The sequence below is a fragment of the Cryptomeria japonica genome, chromosome 7 (assembly GCF_030272615.1).
Source record: "Cryptomeria japonica chromosome 7, Sugi_1.0, whole genome shotgun sequence".
Lineage (NCBI taxonomy): Eukaryota > Viridiplantae > Streptophyta > Pinopsida > Cupressales > Cupressaceae > Cryptomeria > Cryptomeria japonica.
Window position 1 is genome coordinate 273,737,383 of NC_081411.1, and position 26,249 is coordinate 273,763,631.

Genomic DNA, 26,249 nt, shown 5'->3' on the forward strand with positions numbered 1-26,249 from the left:
TTTGGAATAAAAACAAGAACACAGTCAATGATGGTGTTGTTGATGCCAACACAGTGCGACCCAAATTCATCTTTTCAGGATCAAGTTCTACAAACAATCAAGTAAATACTCAAACAACTTCCAGATCACGAAGGAAGTACACTCCATTGGGAGAACCACTTGAGTCAGTTTTCAAGAAGCTTGTGGCAAACAAGGTAATCACACTTCTAGATTTTCCTCCATATGAAGCAAAGGTTAAGCCGAATTGGTGGAATGATGATGAGTATTGTGAATTTCATAAGAGCAAGGGTCATAAGACAGGAAATTGTCATCGACTGAAGAACATCATACAGGATCTCATTGATAGAGGTGACATTGAGATTGAGGGACATTCGTCTAATCAAGAACACGAGATGTTTAAGGAACCATTCCCAAAACATGACAAGGGAAAAGCTAAAGCCACAAATGACCAAGACAACTCTACTAGAGCACCTTACAACTATGATTCAACTATCAATAATATCTCGATGGACAATTACGTCTCTACTATTATCATCAAGGACAAAGCATCTGAGAATTCTACTCAGAGACCCAGGATTGTCCTAAAAGGTGTTGGATCTTCTTCCGAACCTACCTCTGGATGTCACGTTACAACCCGTTGAGGTAAAATTACTTTGCAAGGTGCTCCAACTAAAAACACTGCCTCTTCATCAACCAAACCTGAGTATGACCTTATAGAACAGTTAGGGAAGACACCCGCGCTCATTTCAATCCTTGAGCTATTACGCATATCCCCCGCACATAAATCCATTCTTGACAAAATCTTGAGAGACACTGTTGTCCCTACTAATCTGAACGTGGACCAGTTTCAAGCCATGGTGGGATACCTTTCCGTTCCACACTCCCTTACATTCACAAAAGCCGATGATGCCTCCGTAAGTCAGCCACATAATGCACCATTACACATTGAAGCCTTCATACACAAACATAGAATCAAACGAGTCCTGATAGATGGAGGAGCAGGTCTAAACATCTGTACATTGAACACTATTAAACAATTGGGATATTCTGACAAAGCTGTGAATTCTACAAACAAAATTACTATCAAAGCATATGATGATGAAGAGCGTTCATCCAAGGATACAGTCACCTTACCTCTCAGAGTTGGGCCAGTTATGAAGGATGTGGTTTGTCAAGTCCTAGATCTAGATCTCACATACAACATACTCTTGGGACGTCCATGGATTCATGAGATGAGCGCAGTCCCTTCTACATATCATCGATGCATCAAGTTTCCACACAATGGAGTTGAAGTGACCGTCAAAGCGGATCCAAATCCATTTATATATTGCAATAATCTGCAACCTCAATCAGAAATAACAATCCCAGTCAATCACGAAGTTGTTCCCTCATCAACATATGTGGATCCTAAATCCTTAAAAGCTTCTACATCCAAACAAGCAGAGCTAAAAGAAAAGTTCAAGATTAAAGACCTAGGATGTGGTGAGTATATCTTTCATGTTGATCAACTCCCACTATCTCCTAACACATTCAGTCGACATGAACAATCTATAAATAATTTGCAAGGAATTGGGTACGAAGAACCTAGTGTTGTGGCTACTAGGTCTGAATGCAAATCTCCTCCAGTGGTGCAAGCAACTCTTGATATCAACAATCCTAATAGTGGTTCCAACAAAGAATCTATTGAGCGTATCGCCAACCCTCTTGAGAACTCACATAGCCTTACTATTTCATCCACTCCTTCCATTTCCACTCCACTTCCAGACTTGGATCAACAAGAATCACAAAAGCCCTCACTCATTGGGGATCAAAAATCAAGCGTTGAAAAGAAAAATCTAAAAGTCACTAATAAAGAAAAGTCCTTTAGTCCAAATCAAAATCAAAAGCTATTGGACTCTGCAAAAATCAAAGTCAAGGATAAAACTCCTATAAAAGAAAAAGAACAAGAGTTGATCTCCCCTAATATCAAAATAACTGGGGGCAAAAGTTCTAAAATTTCAAGTCAAAAAGCATACTTGTTGATCCTAAGTCTCCATCATGCTATCCTACTTTCACTTCTTTTTGCAATCATAAACCTTCATAACTCATCCACTTGTTCCACACATCCATTCCCTTCCAGCGATACATCATGGACCTTTAATGGAGCTTCCTCGCAGGACTTTGTTATCAGGGATGCCCAAACTTCTTCAGGTGACATGCATATGGGCCTGTGTAGTCCACACACTAGTAATTCTATCTCAGTTCCTTCATCAAGGAAGACAGACACTCAAACTACACATCATTCAATCAAGGAACAATGCAACTACAATCACAGGGTAAAGCCTCACACATTTGAGGTAGGTGACTTGGTTCTCAGAGAAAATCCCAAAAATCAGCAAGATAGAGAGAAGAAGGGCAAGTTCGAACCAAATTGGCTTGGTCCTTACATCATTACAACAACATATGGATCTGGGGCATATCAGCTCTCAACTACAGAAGGTGAACCTTTCGAGGATCCTATCAACAGCATGCACCTTCGCAGGTTTTACACATAGCTCTTCAGAGTATCCTAATTCAAAAATACAAAAAAAATTATAAAACAAAAAAATCGTTACTTGGTGAAAACCTGGCAAACAGGCACCTTGTGACATAGAAAACATTGAAAAATTGAAAAAAGTAAAGAGAAATAATTTCGTCCAACGGTGAAAACCACTTCGGTGGTGCCCTGGGCAAGTACCATGGTGAAAACTGGGTCACCAGCGCCATGTATAGAGACATTGCTCCTCCCTCCTTCAGGATTCACTTTCATCCTTTCACTTTGCACACACTCACAACCTATTCATCCATAATAAACTTACCCAGTCCCATCATGGCTTGTTATTGATCTACCTAAGATTAGTTAGCCATTCATAATAAACCTCCCTTTTCACATCCCTTTCCATCCATAACAAATCAGACCCTATCTGTGGCTAAGGCAAATCCTACGTCTAGTAATGGGTGTGGAACTGAGAACATCACATGTTTCGAGGAGTACAATTTCTTCCAGCTTTCTTCAATTTATCTGCGCGCAATCCGCAATAAAGCAACATTTGTATCACAGATCCACAATAAAGTTTCATCTTCTCTACAATAAAGTATCAGTTTCATGGATTCAGTCAGTTTTAGATGAGACACAGCAGCAACAATGGGCTTCAACAAATCAAATATTTCAACAGGCTCAGACAACATTATGGTTCAGTGCTATCTATCCTTTCTGTGAAAGTAAACATTGTGACCACAATCAAATAAGACTTATACAAGTGACAAGAGACACTAAACTTGAGGACTACAGTGGATGTTGGTGTCGAGTCTTGATTTTCTTTTGATTTCATCTTCTTTTTTTTTTGGTGACATGTCTTTTAGCTTTTCCAGGATGTCTTTGACTAGAGATTCTATCTCTAGGATGTCTTTGACTAGAAAGGCGAGGATGGGGTATCGTCACCTATTTGTATTTGTTGTCTATGGATTGTCTCTTAGTAATGCTATGACTTGTCCAAGGATATGAGGACACTATGAGTCTAGTGTGAACTGGGGCATTCCTTTTTTGTGACTGTCTTATCTCCATGCAAACAGGTACAATGACTTTCTAGGTTGAACATATGCCTCGATTGTCATAACCTACTTGCCATAATAAAGCTCAATGATGATAACGCACAAGAAGCTCTTTCACTTTCATATCTTCTATCTTCCATCCTCCTTTCTTGATTGACTTCCATCATCCTTCTCGAGTCTGTGTAGCCTGCTATCACATGACTGAGTATAATGACACACCAAAAATATTTGCATTTCATGTAGTTGCACCTACATTACCACATATAAGCATTTCATACATACATATAGATATCACAACTGCATCACATCCTGCACACAACACCTATTAGCACAATTTACATTTGCATTATCATATTCATCTGCATTACTTACATTCACATTTGCATCATGCATACACATATAAAACATAAATGAACAAAAAAAAAAAAATATTGCATTGCATCATATACATATTTGCATCCATATCATAAGAATCACATTAGAACATCTCATCACATAGGTACACATGCATGTAGCTGCCGCAAAGATGAATCATCTCATATATATATATAAAGTGTCATGATACAATGATGTCAAAATCATATGGCTACAATCACCCGCAGGTGTCTACATCATTATACAAAATGGTACAAAACTGATACAGAGGAACTCACTGATCACTCCTGCCAACACTATTGGTAGTGCTAATCCTATCCATGTCATGGCATCCCATGCCACGTGTCCCACCCTCATCTCTAGTCTTCATCCTAGAACACTCGTCTAAGGGCATCCATGTCTCCGTCTCGATCGTACGGAATCAACTCCCCATCAATTAGTATCTGCATAATCCTATATACATCCTCCAATGTGACTGTCATCTCACCCATCGGCAGATGAAATGTGCACATCTCAGAGTGCCATCTCTCAGCTAATGTAGTCAGCAAACCCATGTTTGCCTGAAACTTAGGCACATACAGCACATGTCTCAAACCCATCTCCTCAATGGCAGCTCTGTCCTCGAGCGACAACTCAGGTCACAACCTCTGCGTCGATGGGAATCTCTCCCGTGACTCTAGCATCGGCAAATACTCCTGCAGTCAAACAACTCAATCATGCCAGTTATAGTGGCATTCACTGTTTATCACAAAATGCTACTCGCTATCTAAATGCATATGGCTATTTACCCTAGTGACACTCACTGTTCATAACAAAGTGTTTCTATTTATCCTACTGGTACTCCCTGTTCATCACAAAGTACTACGTGTGTGAAACTCCCTGTTCATCACAAAGTGTTACTCACATTTGCACTCCCTGTTCATCACAAAGTGCTGCTCATATTTCAGTACTCCCTATTCATCACAAAGTACTCTATCTTGGTACTCACTGTTCATCACAAAGTGCCTTGATCTATCCTAGTCTTCCTAGAGGATCTGCTTGAGTGTATCCTCTCAGCAGCTTATCCAATCGACAGCATATGTTTATCACAGAACTGCCAATTTGACCTAGAAGACCAAACTTGCATTTTTCAACGCAAACGCGCTTACATGACATAAACGCGCTCAAAGACTGCATAGACGCGCCTGAAAAACATAGATGCGCCTTCTTGACACAGATGTGCCTATGCTCTGCACAGACGTGCCTGGACGTTTTTTGACACTTTTTGGACCCTAGTCTAAGCGCATTTATTACCCTATTCGACATGCATTAATGACAAAATTAAATGCATCAAAGTACAAGGAGGTTTGCGGTACTTACCGGCTCTCCTGCCTCTGCTGGCCTCTGGAATCGGCGAACGCGATCGAAACTGTGAACAAAGGCCATCGCTGCTGACTGCTGCTGCTCTATTTTCGCTCTGCACTCTGCTCTCGTGGATGTATAGATGACAATGAGGATGTATTTTCCCCCATGGTCTATCTTATAGCCTACCCTAGCCCTCGCATTCATTTCCCAAGTCAGTCTTCGTTATCCCGTGACTTTGTCACTTTATCCGGTCAGTCCATTCTAGCCTTTCTTTCTTATCGAGAGATTGTCTGCAATCTTTTTAGACATTTTCATCCAATCTCTCGAGGGGGCATATCATTCCCATTCTGGGGCAACTCTGTATCAGTTCATCTTATCTTCTTTGAAACAACGCGACAAGCCGCATTGTCTCAAAGAGGGGCAAAATGTAGACACCTAAAATTGTCCAGTTTAATTAAATAAATATTTTATTTATTTAATTATCTAAGCTTAATTCTTCTATTAATTAAATAAATCTTTATTTATTTAATTAATTCATTTATCCTCTTCTAGCCTTATTTCTCATTTAAATAAATACATTTATTTATTTAAATTATCCTCTTCCTAAATTAAATAAATATCTTATTTATTTAATTGATCCCACTTCTTCTATTAATTAAATAAATCTTTATTTATTTAATTAATTCATTAACCTTTTCTACCCATGACACATGTCATTCATCTCTTAATTCATACACTACCTACCCCTTTCATTATTTTATTATTTCTTCTACCTACCCTCTAATCATAGCCGACCTCCTTTTACACCTCTCAATCTTATCCCTCCATTTCATATAGTGTCTTCTATATAAGGAGATGCTTCCTTCATTATCAAACCCTAATCATTCTATGCATTCTAATCAATCATCCTAATCGACAATCTGGAGGACTCGACTACACTTACAATCCTACTTGCAACCACATTCCGTTCTTTGTTGAGCTTTTGTGCACATAAAATCTGAGAGCAAATATATGAAGCAAGATCAATGGAGATAGGAAGAATGGAGATCAAAACCCTATTGGACATGTGATGGTATAATCTTTGTGATTTCATGTGATTTGCATTGTCTTAGGTAATCTTCAGATGTTATGGTGGATCTCTGTTGTTGTTAGGCTAGGGTTTTCTGGTTGGATTCATTTAGCCTTTCAATCTTGTTGTTATTGTTATCCATTTTCACCATATACAGTTTGGTTACTTGGTTAAAGCGGAAAAATGAAAGAAAGTTAAGTGGAACCGAGTGCATTTAATGTTTTTGACCTAACCCGTACGGAGCCCGATAAGGCATATTGTGTACTTAAAAGCATTTTCACAGTCATTTTCACTTACCAAGTTTTCAAGAGAGCAGAGCAAAGTGAATCTAAGGCGATCAAACCTCTTACAAAACAAATTCAAGGTATTTACATCAATCTCAATGCATTGTTAAGCTGGTTTACCGATCTTATCAAGTTGCTATTATCTGCTAAGTATAAAGCGTCTACTGTTTGAAATCCTGAAACCCTAAGGATCCTTTGTTAGCTTTTATTTGAAATCTAAAATGGCACCTAAGATCCAAGATCCCATTGTTGTCAAGAATGTAGAGAAGCCCTCACTAAAATACTCTTTCACTCCCAAAGTTGCATCTGAACTGGATGACAAAATTGCATTTTCACTCATCTCGGATAGAGTGTTACTACTCGAGGATGTGAGATTCTTCACCAAATGTCGTGTTGAAGAACTCGGTCATGTTGAAATCAAAGACACCTATGATGAACTGTGCACAGATGGTAAATTGAATAGAAAGTATGAGCACATTAAGATGAAGGGATTAACTGAAGTCCTAACCTATCCCCGTGTGTTCAAACCCCAGTTGGTTAAGTTTGTTCTAAGCAGAGTTCACGATGATTTTATGTGGCTAGAAGAGCAACCATTTAATATTACCAAGGAAATCATTCATCCGATTACCAGTTACCCTATTTATGATCATGCCCGAGCCCAAAAGATGATATCATAGAAGGAATTGATCAGTTTAATAGGAGTGGAATCTGATTGCAGAGGATTGAAATTGAATAATGTCACTGATGAAGAACTAAAATTTGCCATAAGAGTAATAGGTTATTGTTTCTTCCAATCAACAAGGGAAAACAGTGTACCCTGTGCAACAGTAGACCTGGCATACAAAATTGTGAAAAAGGGAATGAAAATTGATCTATGTGAGGTGTTGCTAAAGAACCTGTTTGAAAATCTGAACACCATCAGGAAGCTAAAGAAGAACAACTTGGCTAATACACTAAAGTTTGGATCATTACTTGTATGCATGTTTTTCTATTTTGAAAAATTATTTCCATCAGTCGGTAAAGTTGTTTGGGAACTACACCGACCAATCACCCATTAGATCAATGACTTCATCAAGAAATTAGGTGATAATTTCAATGATATTACGGATGACTACTTCAGTAAATTTCAAGAGAAAATGCATAACAGGTACCAAATTCCACCCCAGCTATTGGAGAAATACAAAAATGACATATGTTTTGAAGTAGACACTGATTACTGTTATGTGAATGTTGTAGAACCAAGAACTCAATCTTTGTCACCTATGGGTTACGAGATTGATTTTGACATCACACAACAACAAATTGATGCATTTATTACATTGCCAAGACATGCTTCCGAGCTGAGGTATGGAACCTATGAATAAGTAAAGGAAAAAGTAAAGATGAGCATTGTAGTACCCAAAGCCACAAGAAAGGAAACAAAGATGATAAGGGAATTATCAGAGAAATTCAGAGAAGATTCTTCCTCCACACCTGTCAAAGGCAATTTAGCTATTACCAAAGAAGAATCTAAAGCCCAAGAGATAGCTATAACACTGAGCACTAAATTGCCTAAGGGTAAAGTGTTGAAAAGAAAGAAACAGGACACATCAAAGGCCTCACCGACTCCTCCAGTAAACTGACCTAACACTAGAGCATCTGCAGCTTCACCAAGTAAGAAAACAAAGAATGTTACTATTCCAAAGGTAACAAAGACCTACAAGAAATCTACTCAGAGACTCATTTTGGCAAAAGAGTCTAGTGATACCAAATCTGAGGATGCAAGCAAATTTAAGATTGTCAAGTGCAAGAAGGTAAATGTACATAGTGTTGAAAACTTCTGTGCTAATTTGAAAGAATATGGTGGATTTGGAGGATTTAGATATGTAAAGTATGAAACCAGAAATAATGATGAGAAGAGAAAAATTGAAGAAGCTATCATCTGCACACTTCTAAAATTTCAGTTAGCTCCATTGGAACTAGCTAAGTCACTTCCAAATGAACTTTATTTGCATATTGATAATAGGTGGAAGTATGCAATGGACTCAAAGAAATAGATCAGAGAAAGAAGTCTGGTACATCTCTTTCCTGACATGTCAATAGCTGAAATAAAAGAACATCTGACAACCTACAACTCAAAGTTTCTCATCAAACAAAGAGCCTTAAAACTGATGAGTGGGTTGTATATTGAAGTTGAAAATGAGACAAAAGCAAAGTGGTAGGAAATATTTAAAATCAAGGATGCTAGTGAGCAAGCTACAATTGAAATTGTTGATGTCACCAAGCAAGATCTTGATGTTACCAAGCAAGACCCTACTGACACCATTCAAATAGATGAAGATATCATGGATACAGAGGCACCGAAATAGGAAATGATAGAAGGCAATGCATATGCAAAACTTGTATACAGTGAATCAGTCTTGGAACAAGTTCAGCCTTATCCATTGGTCAAGCAACCTATCTCAACCAAAACCCCTCAGGATACGGAGCAAGGCACCAAGTCTACAACAACAGAAGGTACTACTCAAGAACCTTCTAGCACTAAGAATGTTGTAACTGAGACACTGAGTACCAAGACACCATAGGACTCTACAGAGGCCAAAGAAATCGATCAAAATGTTGCCTCTACCGAGCAACCTACCGAGGGTTATCAAGCCTCACAAGCCATTGTCTTAGTTCCATCAGTGAAAGGTAAAGAAAAGAAGATGAAAAAGCATAGTTTTAAAGTTGATTTGTCGAAATCAATAGTGTTGCCCAATGTAGATATATCAAAATTAAAGGAGCAAGAACTCATTAATTTCGGTGAACTATGCAAAGCAAAGGCTGAACAAGAGAAGCAAATGGCGATTCAAAAGAAGAATAAAGTACTTCAGAAGGTGAAAGCACTCTTAATAGATATGCTACCTGATGCTACAGTGTCAACTGATGCAGCCATCCACATTCAACTGGATGAACTCCTAACAAAGATAAAGACATTTGGAGTAGATGCATCAGAATATTTGAGCAAGCTAAAAGACAAAGAGCTCACTGCAAAAATGATAGAAGAGGTACAAAAATCTATAACTATTGGCAAAGTTAAACTTGTCAAATTTATTGTTGAGTTGACTCCTCAACTCAAGCACATTCATTATTTATTTCAGAAACTCTGCACATTTTCTTTATTCATTAAAGACATCAAGAATAAAACAGAAGCAATTAAGAAAGAGATCACCAATCTCTCAAATAAGTTGACCACAGAGCTGTTAGCATTTTTGTTGTTTATGTTGTGATTGTCATTGATGGACAGACACTTGTATTGAGATCCCCTTTATATGTATGAGCTTGTGCTCAACCGGTATGTTGTATACTAGTCTTGAGACTAGTGGTGATTTTGCAGAATGTGTTTCCCGGTCTGAAGCGGCATGTCGACCCCAAGCGGTCCGTAGATCACAAGCAGTACAAGGGAGCAAAGCGGCACAACAAATTCTTACCAGTTTTCATTTTTATCAACCCAACAACTGGTATTTTGTATGAACTGGTAATACTCTGTGATGAGTTACCAACTGGCATTTTGTGATGAGTTACCAATCCACCGATTGTTTGATGGTGCCGACACATTGACGGTGCTTCTTGTGTCGTGTTACTGAGTATGTCTAGATTCATTGAACCTAGGAAATTGTAATGTAATCCTATTGGACCGACATGAAATCAGATTCCTTTAAAAGGACATCATGTCTAGGGTTTTAAGTTGTTGCTGAAAGGGTTAATGTCAAGCTAGGGTTTAAGGTGGAAGTTGAGAATGATCTTATCTGAGAAGATCAAGTTGTAATTGTGAGAGAGAGAGAGAGAGAAGACTGAAGTAATGCTGGAATGCATTGGCTGTGAGCAATACTAGATCTAACCAAGTAGTTTGTTCTATTAGATAGATCAAACACTTGTTGATTACTCACATCTTTGACAAGTCTGAAGCCCTTACCCGGGTAGGCCTCAAAGCCTTTGTAAAATCCTCTAACAAGGTGGTTCACACATGTGAATCTAAAATCCTCTAGCAAGGTATTCTTTAATCAGACTTATCTCCTAATAGAGATTGAGATTCCTAATAGGATCTATTCTGGTGAAGAACATTGTAAGACCTCAACCGGTCTGACCTTAACCGGTCTGGTTTCTATTCTGCAGATAGTGACTTGTGAGTTCCATCTCACCGTGGTTTTTCCCAGTTGGGTTTCCACATCAAATATCTTGTGTTATGGTTGTATTTCTTTTGTGGATGAATGCTTTATTCACATTTTGGTTTGCATGTGTGGTAACTGGTTTGAATATTAGACTACTTTACCGATTTATCTTTAGACTGTGTAAGTGTTTAAGTACAGAGATTTTTGGCATACTAATTCACCCTTGCTCTTAGTATTCATCAATTGGTATTAGAGCCTACCTTTCTATAAGTTTAACCACTTGGAAGGAGATATGGGGGAATACACCATGAGGGAACTTATTCAATGGCTCACTAAGTCTAAGCAAGGCTATGATGATCTTATGGTCAAATACAAAGCATCTCAAGCAAAAAGGAGAGAACATGCAGAAAAGCTAATGGAACTATCTGAAAGTAGTTCTGAAGATGAAGCTACCATGGAAGCCATAATTGCTGAAGTAAATAAGCTGAATTATTCAAACTCCAATCTAAGAAAGGAGTTGGAAGGACTGACTATTAGGTTTAGTCAAGAGCTTGAGAACCGAAGAAAAGATGAAGATCGAATAAAGGATAGAGATCATGAGATCTCTAAGTTGAAACAAGAGATTAGTGTACTTACTGCTCACCTTCATGATAGCAGAATGGAAAAAGAAGACATGCAAGGAGAACTGAACATAGCCATCTCAGAAAATGAAAGTCTAATGGAGACAAACACTGCTATTTCCAAAGAACTCTTTGAGTCAAAGGAAATACTTGCTAAGTTTGGCAAAAGTACTATCAAGCTAGAGCAAAAGCTTGAGTCATCTAGACCAGCAAAGAATACCAATGGTCTTGGTTTTTCTGGACATGAGGAAGGAGAATCCTTAGGAACAAATGTTGAAGCATCAAATAAGAAACCGGCACTCAAAGGAAAAGGTAAGCAAAAATTCAAACCTGTTTGCTTTAACTGTCTTAAAGAAGGACACACTGCCAATGTATGTAGGAGCAAAGCCTACAATAATTTTCCTTACTTTATCAACAATGTACCTAGATCAAATAAGTTCAATGGTCATTGTTATTCATGCAACAAGTTTGGGCATAGAGCATTTGAATGCAGGTCTATAAAGGATAACACTGGAAGATATCCTCAGAGGACCCAAGGAACTGGTCCTGAACCTTTTATGAACCGGAACCACAATCGGTTTAATGTCTTCAATCATCAGTCAAGAAGCAGTGGTCATCAAGCGGCAACCGGATGGAGAGAAAGTTGTATGATCTATCATGGTCATGGTCACACTACTGCAACATGCAGAAGGAAGAATGGAAATATGTACAATGGACCTTGGAGAGCACCTGGACTTGTTTGCTATCACTCCAACAAACCGGGTCACATTGCAAGATTTTGCAGAAGCAGAAAAAGTATATCTGATGATATACCGGTTACTTAGGAAGGAGAAATAGATGTTGAAAAAGTTCAAGGAGACATGAAGAAAACATGGAAGAAGAAACCAATAATGTTGGAAGAGGAACTGGTTTCTCCACCTAGTGTGGAAATATCGGAACCAGCAAACTAAGCCTTAAAGGCTTAGGGGCAGATAATGGTGAAATGCTTCCGAACCCCCGGTTGACACCAGTAAAAGACCTTAACCAGTATGCGATACTTGTCGCTTGGCAAAAGATCAGAAATGGTAAAAAGGCAAATTAGGGTTTACGCCCTAATAGAGGAGCATTAATGACGATAGTTGAGAGACATGTATAAATGCATTTTTCAAATCATTTCTCACTATCTGTTTTCAAGCAAAGAAAAGTTTTCAAGTGAAGAGAAAAGAAAAGGTGATTTGAGCTTAGATTTCAAGAAATTGGACAACCTTGAAAGAGATTCAAATCCAGTTTGCAAGCGGTAGTGGAGAACACAAAGCGGTGATTTGGCATCTAACAGAGAGTGAAGTGAAGCAGAATCAGCAAGCCCTAAATTTGCATCTGAAAGGTATTTTTCATGTTCTTGAAATACTCTTCAATGGCTTCTGCATCACATACTAGTTCGAGTACATCAATTGAGTCAGAAAGTTTTATTCAGAGGAAGTCTAAATATAATGCTTTGTCATAAGTTCCAGCTAGAGTTATAGTTGAGGAAGGAATTTTTGATTATATTGATTAAAAAATAGAAGGACTAGGGTCTTTAGCCATTCACACTCAGTTAGGTCTATTTTGTGGCAAGGACAAAAAGATCAAACTAGAATTTAGTGTCATAGAGAAGAAGAAGAAATTCCACAACACAGTATAGTTTTTGGAAGATTTCATGGAGGATCATATCAGAATTATTTTGAGCAAAGTCCATAGTGACAAGATGTACCTAGAGAGGACACATGATATCACGCCTCAGGCAATTCATGTAGTCACCGGTTTCTACAACATAGGGGAAGTGCTAGCCCTGAGAAAAGTGAGCAAAACGGAAATGACCAAGCTAACCGGTTCAACAAGTGATTCACGGGGTATGACAGTCAATCCTATCAAGGATGATCTGGTGAAATACGCCTGCATGGTGATAGGATACAGAACGTTTTCAGCTAGCAGGATTAATTTTGTATCTACTGCAGCGGTAAATGCCGCTTATCGAATGATAAAAGAGGATGCATCTTTCGACTTATGCATCGGTATGTAGAGGCAACTCCTGTTAAATCTTAAGGAAATCAAATAGGACAACTCACTGAGGTTTAAGTTTGGACAACTACTGGTAGGGTTGTTCTTTTATTCTCAAGGCTACTTTCCGGGTGTAGGAGATGTCTAGTGGTCCCTTGACCAACTGGTAACCAAGCAGATAAAGGAAAGTGTACAAGCCATTGGAACTGGCTACCTTGAGGTACTGAACAAATATTTTGATGAGTTCAGAAGAAAGATGAGTCAGAGGGTAAGAATCTTAGGTGACATAGTGAAGAAATACGAAGATGATGTCTGTTTCACTATTCAGGTGGACAAATGTTTAATGGAGGCTGTTGAGCCTAGAATGGAGGAAGTGGAGCCTATGGGCTATGAAGTTATGTTTGACATGCTGGAAGGGTATGCCTCAACCCTTATTGCCTCACCTCTTGATCCAAAGGCTAAGAGGACCAGAACCTACTTGGAGAGGGTTGCACCGGTTGAAGAACCATCGGTGAAGAAAGGAAAAGAACTGGCAGCTAAGAAAGCTAAGGCAGTGCTTGCAGCATCGACACTAGCTACCACTACAACTCCAAGAGTGACCAAGTGGTCACCGATAAAGAAGAGACCAGAGGTAACACTGGCAAAAGTCTTTGAAAGAAAGAGGAAGACTAAGGCAAATGAACTAGACTCCGAAGAAACCGAGTCTGATGAACAACCAAAGAAGGCAAGATAGACAAAGAAGATGAAGAAGAATGAATTGGCAGCATCCACACTCATAAATATAGACATCTCCTCATACAAAACTTTGACACATTGTCAAAGAATAGTAAAAAATATTAGGAGAAAGTTACTTCATGATTTAATAGACTATTATGATGAATTTAATAGTGAGGAAAAAGATGAAGTACTATAGGAAATCATTCTTTATTTATGTAAAAATGACCGGTCACCATTAGAGATTAAATCTCAGACACCAGATTCATTATTTAAAGCATTAGATAATAAATGGTGCATTGCCATTGAAAAGGAATAGGAGATTAGGGAGAAAGTCTTTGCACAGTACTTCCTCGAACTCTCAAATTCAGAATTATTTGATGCCTTGGATCAAAATAAAGGTCTCTTCTTCACAAGGAGAAGAAGACTCTGGTTGTTGGAGGGGAGATTTGATGATGTTGAAAAAGATACACATCAGCATATGGCTCATGCTATCATCTCTCACAAATCATGAAATGCCAACCTCCAAGTAGAAAAGGAACCGGTTATTTCCAAACCAGATGAGGTCTTTGATGAGGAAGGAAACCTGGTGGAAGAACCAATCAACACCATCAATGTCAATGCCTTGGATGTAGAAGATGTCACTTAGGACATACCTTCTGAGGGAACTAGACAGGGGCAACAAGCCGATCAGAGTGGTGAATAGGCTAAGGACACACAACAAGAAGCAAAGGAACATGAAGAGAAAAAGAAGAGGGATGAAGATGAGAAACAAAAGAAAGAGGAAGAGAAGAGAAAAGAGGAAGAGGAGAAACGAAAAGATGAAGAAAAGAAGAAGCAAGAAGATGACAGGAAAAAGAAAGAAGAAGAGGATAAGGAAGAAAAGAGAAAGAAGGAAGAAGAGGAGAAGAAAAAGAAGGAAGAGGATGAGAAGAAGAAGAAGGAAGTGGAAGAGAAGAAGAAGAAGGAAGAGGAAGAACAAAAGAAGAAGGAAGAGGAAGCACAGAAGAAGAAGGAAGAAGAAGCAAAGAAGAAGGTAGAAGTAGAGAAGAAGCAGAAAGAAGAAGAAGACAAGAAGAAGATGGAAGAGGAAGAGAAGAAAAAGAGAGAAGAGAAAGAGAATGAAGAGAAGGAGAGGAAAAAGAAGGAAGAAGTAGACAAGACAATCGAAGCGATGAAGAGCACACAGATGGAGACTCGTAAGGCAACCGGTAGCCAAGCCAAACTGGCTGCTATCTTGAGTCCTATTGACCTCCAATTTACAAGTGAGTTTGAGCTTATGTAGAGCATCAAGGTTTCCCAAGAGTGCCTTGAAGGCATTCGTAGGAAAAGGGAACAAGATATTATATAGGTGGTTGTAGACACACTTACCGGTTTAATCCCCGGTACTAATCTTTCTGACACTGAATCATCACTAGCACAACTCAAACTTCTGTGTACTGTAGTGGATGATCAGATGCAGAGTCTGGAAGAAGCAACAAAGGCCAATGTAAAGAAAGAGCACCAAAAAGCTCTTAATGTTACTCTAGTGAAGAAGTTGAATGAGCTTAGGAATGAACTGCTGAAAGATCAAAAGGATATAAGGAATGCCTTGGATGAGGGTAACTTGCTACTCAACAAAATCTGTCAACCTCATCTATTCTATGATGATATGCTAGCCAAGAAGCAACATCTTCAAATAGACTTACAATCCTACTTGGGCACATTCAAGACTCCTTATGATTCCTTTGCAACATATGGGCAAATCGTTCACTGGTTCCAGATCCAGTCAGCCAAGATGGAGCAAGAGATCAATACATGGTCTAGGGATTTGCAGGAGCTTCAATTGGTATTACTTCCATGACTGCAAATTCTTTAGAAGTGTTATCTGAACCTGGATGCCCTGACAGTCACACAGGAACTGAGCACAGTAGATGCCATGGAGGAACATGTATCCCAGATGCAAACAGAGAAGGAAGTGGCAACCTCCCTACTTGAGTCCTGGTCCCTATCCATGAAACAATTTTTGTAGGACTATAAATTGGTTTTTGACAAGTATCATTCATTATTGTCATAATCTTTTATATATATATATGGAAATAGGGTTTTTCAGTGGCACTTTGTCATTGTTGGCAAAGGGGGAGAAGTATATCTGGTTTTTGGTTTTAAAATTTTGATCTTCTGACACAGGGGGAGAAGTATCTGTTTTGAAATTTTGATATATGTTGTGATATATGCTATATGCTCTGATGATCATGCTCTGTATGCAAAATTGCTATACACTGTGTTGATTAAGGGATAGTGTATATGCTTAAGGGGAGCAATTTTGTTAATGGCAAGTTTTTGTTGTAAAACACTTAGATGTCAAAATTTTATTTTCCTAAGTGTTGCCATCAATGCCAAAGGGGGAGATTGTTGGCATTTTTGTTGTTTATGTTGTGATTTTCATTGATGGACACACACTTGTATTGAGATCCCCTTTATATGTATGAGCTTGTGCTCAACTGGTATTTGTTCCAACTGATATGTTGTATACTAGTCTTTAGACTAGTGGTGATTTTGCAGAATGTGTTTCCCAGCCTAAAGTGGCATGTCGACCCCAAGCGGTTCGTAGATCACAAGCAGTACGAGGGAGAAAAGTGGCACAACAAATTCTTACCAATCTTCATTTTTGTCAAACCGGCAACCGGTAATATTCTGTGATGAGTTAGCAACCGGCATTTTGTGATGAGTTACCAATCCACCGATTGTTTGACGATGCCGACACATTGACAGTGCGTATTGTGTCATGTTACTAAGTATGTCTAGATTCATTGAACCTAAGAAATTGTAATGTAATCCTATTGGACCGACATGAAATCAGATTCATTTAAAAGGACATCATGTCTAGGGTTTTAAGTTGTTACTAAAAGGGTTAATGTCAAGCTAGGGTTTAAGGTGGAAGTTGAGAATGATCTTATATGAGAAGATCAAGTTGTAACTGTGTGAGAGAGAGAGAGAAGACTAAAGCAATGCTAGAATGCATTAGTTGTGAGCAATACTGGATCTAACCAAGCAGTTTGTGCTATTAGATAGATTAAACACTTGTTGATTACTCACATCTTTGACAAGTCTGAAGCCCTTAACCGGGTAGGCCTCAAAGCCTTTGTAAAATCCTCTAACAAGGTGGTTCACACATGTGAATCTAAAATCCTCTAATAAGGTAGTCTTTAATTGGACTTATCTCCTAACAGAGATTGAGATTCCTAACAGGATCTGTTTTGGTGAAGAACATTGTAAGACCTTAACTAGTCTGACCTTAACTGGTCTAGTTTCTATTCTGCAGATAGTGACTTGTCAGTTCCATCTCACCGTGGTTTTTCCCAGTTGGGTTTCCATGTAAAATATCTTGTGTTATGGTTGTATTTCTTTTGTGGGTGAATGCTTTATTCACATTTTGGTTTGCATGTGTGGTAACCAGTTTGACTGTTAGACTGCTTTACTGGTTTATCTTTAGACTATGTAAGTGTTTTAGTATAGAGATTTTTGGCATACTAATTCACCCCCCTCCCTCTTAGTATTCATCAAGAGCCAAATTCAATTCAGAATTTCTATACAAAGTTACAACAGCTCATGGCTCAACAATTGGACCTAAGAAATGAAGAACACAAGATCAGGATGGACATAATGACACTTCAGACATTATTCCTTCCTCATCTTTCATCCGTCCAAGAACAGATCAAGCAATCCACATCCCTATCTACTACACAAGAGGGAAGCACTGTAGATGGCTTAATATCATTATTGGGCAATATTCAAGCGTAGAATTCTTTAATGGATAGTGTAAAGGATGCCCTCTCTATCGCTCTCACCGAAGCCCCGACCAAGTACAAATCTATTTTTGACCAGTTACCACCCCCGAATGATAATTAAGTTTTGATGTTTTTCCAAAAGGGGGAGTGATACAGTATCTGGGGAGTAATATAGTATTCAAAGCATCAAAGTATAATATCAAACAAAAGGAGTATAGTATAAAGGGGGAGTATACCGAGCAGTGAACAAAATAGTAAGCAAAGAACAAGTGTAGCACACAGAACATTAATCACCAAGCATGCAAAATCAGAGTTTTGTACAGTATATTGATAAGGGGAGTATATCTTCATTGACTATTGTATATACTATCAGTATAGTCAAATTTTGCAAGTATATAGATTATTGAGTTATAACTCTGAAAGTAGTTTTTGTCAAACATCTCAACTAATGTCAAAAGGGGAGATTGTTACTACCTATCAAGTTGCCATTAGTTTTTATGTCAAAGTTATTCTATATACTCTAGTTGGTTATCTCTACCAAAATATTTAGTCGGTATGAGTAGTCCAGTCGGTTATTGAAGAAAGTAGTCTCAGAGCGTAGTATACACCGTGTTGTCTACCGAGTATCATTCCATGTCTACCGAGCAGCAAATATGACACAACAAGTTGATATACACTGAGTGAAACATGTTACCAGATTCATTGAACTTGGACATACATATGAAAATGTGTTACAAGATCGAGGAACATCTAACTGTTATCATTAGAAATTGCACTTAAAGATTGTGTATGATTTTTGAGGTCATCTAACCAATGAAATATCTTGCATGGTTATTCATCGATAAAACATGTTTGTAAGATCGAAGCAATGAAAGGATCACTGTCATAAGAGATCTATTTATACAACATGGATTAAGATCAAACATATACATGTAGCATGACAGAAAGGAAGATATAGAGATATATGAAGAAAGACATGTGAAAAAGCCCTGTGTTATAACTGTTACAGAGATATAGAGGTCACCGAGAAGGATTTCAGAGAATAGTCAAAGAACAGAGTAAATAGAAGGGTTTACCAAGTTACTATATGGGTTATCGAGGTATGCTATAAGCAAGGTAATCTATTTTGAGCACATAAAATATTCTATAACATTCCAGATGTAAAGTTGTAGATGATTGTAATGATTTATTGTAATATTTCAAAGTTGTAAGAGAAACCTTTAACAAGGTAAAAGACTCTAATCAAGTCTATAAATTGTAAAGCCTCTAACTAGGTGCAACATTTAGATTAAGTGTTGTAAAATCCTTTAGCAAGGTAGATCTAACAGATCTTGTTACTCCTAACAGGGTAAGCTATCAAAAATAGCTAAACATGTAGCTCTAACCGAGCACTCTTTATTATTGTAGTAGTGAAGTTGTGGGTGCCATCCCCACCACAATTTTTCTCTCTAACCAAGAGTTTCTGCGTAACCAAAATATATGTGTTATGGAGTGAATCATGTATGATTGTTATCTATTTGTTTTAGCTTTATATTATGTTACTGTACTATTCGGTTTATGCATAATAGTAAAGTTATTATTGAAGAAAAGTTTTGAAGTACTGATTCACCCCTCCCCTCTCAGTACATTAGCTTTCCATATTGGGTCTAACACTAGTGAGGGGGGATGAATCAACCTAAAACAAACAATTACTATGACATATAAACAATTACACGACAACACATATCCAACAATAGAACACCAAGATTTATATGTGGAAAACCCAAATAGGGAAAACCATGGTGGGAGTTTAACCCACAAGATAATCCACTATATATAAATGATTACAAAGATAGAGCTAACTGCACATGGGGTAAGTTGCAAAGAGGACTTGCAAAAGCTGAAGTTAACTATACTTAGGGAAAGATACGAAAAGAAGGATCTTCTGGTCATGAAGCTGTCCTTGAACTCTACATCAAGCGATCATAGTCAACACACACACAACTCTGATCTCAACTACCAACACTCTATCTCAAATTTTTGTCACAATCTCAACATAACTTGCATATCATTCAAACACAAATATTCTTCTTCTCTTTACCAACCTCATTGATTATCTTCACATCATATATCTAAACTCCACAACTCATACACACTTTGAACTTAATCACATGGATCCTTATATACAAGTTAGATCATCGAAACTTAAACCAAGTCGGCCTAAATCAAGATACACTTTCTGAACCAAAATTACACACATTGATCCATTCCAGGAGAAGGAGGGGAACAAAACACATCTTCTAAAGATTAATTCACTAATCTGCAATCACCAAAACCTAACCAATAATATATCCACACACTATGCAACGATATAATAAATTACCAATCAAAACATACTCTCTAATGCAAATAACTCAAATCTGGATCTCCACACGTTATAATGAGAATGATAACATAACAACCATGCATCCAAAAATCATATCTGGACCTAACGATAGGTCAAACATAGAATCTCATAACCAACAACTAACAATGCCACAACATTTGAAGATCAAAAAGATATTTCCGAACCTCAAAAAACTCAAATCCATGATATCAAAATTATATCCATTGAAAATATCAATAACTCTTAACACTAGAAATAAATTCCGGACCCAAGCACTTCCAAAACAACCAACACAACAACTATACTAACTGTGCATCAATATAACTTTGTAAGACAACTCTACACCATAGAAATTCTAGACCAAACCAAAACAATAAGTTTGACAACAATAACAACAAGACATTAATACAAGCTTCCAACAATATCCCCCTTTTGCATTGATGGCAACAGTTGAGAACACTAGATAAGCACTTGATAATACTTGCACCTTAACCAAAACTCTGCCAGAACTAACAACTCATTCTCTAACTCAATCTCTCCTTGAACTAATGATCCAATCTTAAAAATAACAACTCAATCTCTCCCCCTTTGGCATCAAGGACAAATGTCACAATGACACTGCACACACCACTATACACCATTTCTCCCCCTGAGAGAAACCAAAACATCAATCCAAGAAAAAGAATAGGCATGAAAACTCCCCCTAGAAAGATGTATCCCCATAATGCACCTAGCTAGAAGAAGGAGGGCCAATGACTCTAAGCTTCTCCCGAAGAAACTCAAATGTGTCCTTCACCAATTCCTTAGTGAAAATATATGCAACCTACTCCTTTGTAAAAATATATTTCAATCGAACTTCCTTGTCAACAACTTTCTCCCTTAAATAGTGATATCTAATTTGAAAATGCTTGAAAGCATAACTGGATTCTTCAAAATGTTTATTTCACTTTTATTGTCACACAAAATAGGAATTGCTACATCATATGTTACCTTGATATCCTTAAGAGTATATCTCATCCACGTCACTTGAGTATAACAAGATGCTACTACAATATATTATGCTTTAGTAGTAGATAGGGAAACTAAATCTTGTTTCTAACTAAACTAGGAAACCAATTTATCTCCTAAAAAGAATGTACCACCACTAGTACTTTTCCAGTCATCAACACTTCCAACCCAATCTACATTAGTATAGGATTTCAACATGAAATCTCCACCTTTCTTGTACCAAAGTCCAAATTCTAATGTACCTTTCAAGTATCTAAAAGTTGTCTTCACACTTTTCTCATGTGTCACTTTTGAATTTACTTGAAATCTAGCTACCAAATAAACAACCTGCATGATGTCTGGTCTAGACAATCTAGGCGTAGTCAAATACAACAATCCACCAAATCAATTTGTACTTCTTATGTTCAACTTCCAAAGACTCGTCATCTTTGCTCAACTTGCAACCAATTTTTAAAGGAGTAGTAACTGGTTTGCAATCATCAAAACCAAACTTCTTCAACATTTCCTTCACATACTTACTTTGAGAAATAAAATTCCATTTTTTGATTGGTTAACTTGCAACCTAAGAAGGAAAGACAACTCACCAATCATTGAATTATCAAATTAATTATGCATCTCTATAGAAAATTCTTTACATGGATAATCATTTCCTCCAAATATAATATTGTGTATGGGAAAAGTTCTGTGATGAAATGGAAAATACGAATTCAGGACTAGTCCACACACCAATGGGACTCTTGGTGCAAGTTATGGAGTTGTATCGAATAACTCAACTTCCCAAGGGATGTTCCATTTTCTCTATCTCACAAGACCCCTCAAGCTAATGCCTTTGCTCTCATATCACTGAGCAAAGTGACTTAGGGATGACAATCATGAGAATGAGGGATGTTTGATCAATCTAACATGAATGATATCCTAAATGTGCATGATATTAATAAACATGAATTAAAATAGCATGTATATGATGATAATATGAAATGATTAGTAGAAATATGCTAACATGATACACTAGCTTAATATGATTATTTATGATAATAGAAATGCTTCTAAAATGCTTATTAGATTATCTCTATTAAAAGAAAGATTAAGTGCTTAATAAAAATGACTAGATATGCTTAGTAAAATACCTATAATTGTGATGCTAAGGACTTGGATATGAAAATGGAGGACTGAGGGCTCTATTTATAAAAAAAATAGGGCAATGAAGGGTCAAGATTGGATAATCTTAACAAGGGCCAGGATTGAAAGTTATCAATCCATGTTTCCAATTCTTACCAATAAAATAGTGACAATTGTCAACATAAGAATACTTGAGAGGAGATGTAAGAAGCATTAATTGCTTGAGAAGATCTCATGCTTACCTTAGGGGGTAAGGGTTAAGGATAGGTTAAGGTTATCCATTGGACAAAATTTTTACCCAAAGGATAAACTCTTGTATAAGGGTTAAAGGAATAACCATGGTCAAAGCAATGAATGCTTGATGAGACCTCTGGAATAGATGTGGGTTGAGTTAGAGAGAAAGTCTCTAATCATGCAAGAGGGTTGAGTTAACCATTAATGGTTTGGAAGACTTTCAAGGTTAACTTTTTGAAGACATAAAGCCTTTAATGGTTTTCAAAGACTTTGAGGGTTTGAGAAGTGACTTCCCTTTGTTTAGGGATGTGACAATATTTAGGGGATGGGTTAGGTTAATTTAGAAATGATTAGAAGAATCTAGAAGGGGGTTTAGAGAGGCAAGTGGGAGATGTAGGAAAATGCAAGTGGATGGAGGGTAATTAAAATAAATTTATTTATTTCAACAAAAATAGATGCAACTTGCATAAATGCAAGTTGGGGATTTAAATAAATAAATTATATTTATTTATTTGAAGTGAACAATTTAATTAAATGCAAATTTAACTAAAAAGGGGGGAAAGGGGATTTAATTAAATAAAGTGATTTATTTAATTAAATGAATATGAAAGGCCTAGGTGAATTTAATTAAATAAATTGAATAACTTATTTAATCAAATAGATGAATATGAATGATTTAATTAAATTTAATTTAATTAAATAGAGGAATGAGAATAAAATGAATATTAAATATTTACTTGGAAAAGTGGTCATTTTTATACGTCTACATTTTGCCTCTCTTTGAAGTGATGTGTGTGCACATGTTGATTCAAAGAAATTTTTGCAGAATATGTCGATGTCGTGTGTCGAGATGTTTATATGATGATGTCGTACCCCAGATTTGATGAACAATATTGATGATACCCCATCGGGAGATGAATCAAGTATGTTGAAAATTTTGGTGATTTGGTAATCAATTTTGAATTGATTGCAGTTTTAAATTTTGACTGTGTTGAATGCATTGTTTAATTGATTCATCTCCCAAAAAATGATGTTCAATAGGGTTTGAAGTGAGAAAAATCAGTAAAATACATGCGTCGCTTACTAACCCTAACTGACTTTTACCCTATAAAAGGTAAAAAGTGATTTCATTTGTTTTATTTGCACCTTTTGACTGTTTGAGAGAGTGACACGTGGAGAGTAAGAAGATGTCGGTTCCCTATGCTTCTCACCATTTCAAGCGCATTCGTCGATACCGGAGGCCCACCACATATGGTCCACCTATAAGTCATCCTAATTTTGTCCTTTTTGCTTTTTGTTTTGTTGATTTTGGTCACTTTTTTTATTTTTTGTTTTGATTTTTCACGGTTTAGTGCGTAGGGTTTGTCATCTAGTGCATACAATACAACAGTTAGCACATAGGGTTTGTCAACGAGGGTAGCATCTTGGAGTCATTGGGTAGTGCATCACACGTTTAGGGTAGCACATAGGATAAAATAGCGCATAGGGCTAACAGGGTAACACATGCAGGGAACAGGGTAGCGCGTAGGGTTAACCTAGCACATAAGATTCATAGGTTAGCACGATGGGTAATTTGGTTAGTGTGTAGGGTTAACCTAGCACATAGGGAAAAGTTTTTAGTGTGTAGCCAATTTTTAGCTAGCGCATGGGTGGCACCTTAGTGCATGGGAGGGTTTTCTTAGTGCGTGAGTAGGAAAATAGCTAGAAAGGAGTGGGAAGATGGCATTGCAGTGGAAAAATAGATGAAGGAAGATGATTTAGGGGTGAATAGGTGTCTGCCAAGTGCTTTGGGATGTGTGCTTAGCCAATTTGTGCCTATTGTGATGATGTCTGAGTCTTGATAGATTGTGAAATTTCTTTTGCTATTGAAGTGCCAAGCTGATTGATTGAATGATGATCCTGATTTTCTTTTGATTTGGATCTTTGATTTTTTCCTTGCCATTGAATTTGATCTCTGATATGAGTTCTGATTCTTGACTTCTGATATGATTCCTGATATGATTCTTGCGATATGGATTTTTGATTTTCTTGCATTATGGGTCTTTGATGTGATTTCTCAATATGGGTCTTTTGATTTTTGATATGGATCTTTTGATATGATTTCTCGATATGGTGCTTGCATTATGGCCCTTGATGTTTGATATGAAACTTGATTTGATAATTGCGTTGTTTCAAGTTGATTTTGTTTTGATGTCTATATGGGATTTGATTTTTGATATGGAACTTGATTTGATTTTTTGTTGTTTCAAGTTGATTTGATGATTGGATATAGAATTTTAGAATTTTGATATGGAACTTGATTCGATATGTCATTGTTTCAAGTTGATTTGATGATTGGATATATCAGATAGATGTAGTAACTGATATTTGGACATGTTTCATTGTTACAGGAATGACTTGGCATACTTCAGTTGTGAGAGCAATTTCCTAGACCATGGTCTCTAATTCCTTGGTTGACACAAGTAGATAGAGATATTATCAAGAGGTGTGGGTTATCCTCTTTGTTGGACATGCCTTGGTATATCATTAACTGGGGTTTGTTGACAGCTTTGGTAGAGAGGTGGCATAGTGACATAAACACCTTTCATTTTGCTACTAGTGAGATGATAGTCATTCCAGAGGACTATTATTGGATTCTACAGATTCTAGTGATTGGAGCATTATTACCATATGAGAAGAAAGAGGATGATAGGATAGAGGCTCTTTGCTAGATATTCCATGATGATCAGATTTGCGGATATAAGATCCCTTGGTAGGAGTTTATAGATTTTGATTATGCTCCACTACCTTCTGTACTAGCAGGATTTGTAGGTGGCTTCTTGTGTCCCAACCGTAGGTCAAAGGGATAGGCAGTGGGGTGGGGATTGGTGTTAGAGGATATGGTGACACAGGGTCACAGGTTTGCATGGGGGTTCTGTATGTTGGCCCATCTTTACAGAGATCTATAGTAGGTGGTGTATTTGGGATATAATAGTTTATCAGTCGGGGTCACATTATTACAAGTGTGGGCTTGGGAGCACATTCCCGCAATGAGGCCACTTCTAGACAAGGATGGGCCAGTTGGTCAGGCTTATGCATATGGGCTTATGCATATGGGAAAACTAGAGCATTGGAGGAGGGTATTGGATGACATTGATACAGTCATCTAGAGACCATATATGGATTGCGAGGTGTGGGTGGAGGATGGGCTAGAGATACCCTATGTGTATATGTTCTAATATTTGATAGGGCAGATGCCTTTTATCATTGAGAGTTTCTTGCATAGCTGATTTCAGCGGTAGTATGGTCGACAGTAGGGTATATCATAGGGAGCATGCCTATATGCTCGTCAAAGACAGGATGTGCCAAAGTAGGGTTCGATTATTGATAGTGCAGTAGTTGTGGAGGAGCACATGCATTTGGCTAGACAGATATTGGATTATGGGTTCAGAGTGGTAGATGTTGGGATGATGCAAGAATTCTCCACTTATTTTGTGGCGCATGCTGTAGCACAGATATCAGATCCAGCGGAGATGATTCCCACTTTTGATGATGATGAGGATGAGCAGCTCGAGAGGCTAGGGACATGGAGAGATAAGGGAGAGGAGATGGAGGAGGGATATGGGGATGATGGAGGAGATGACAGGGGAGA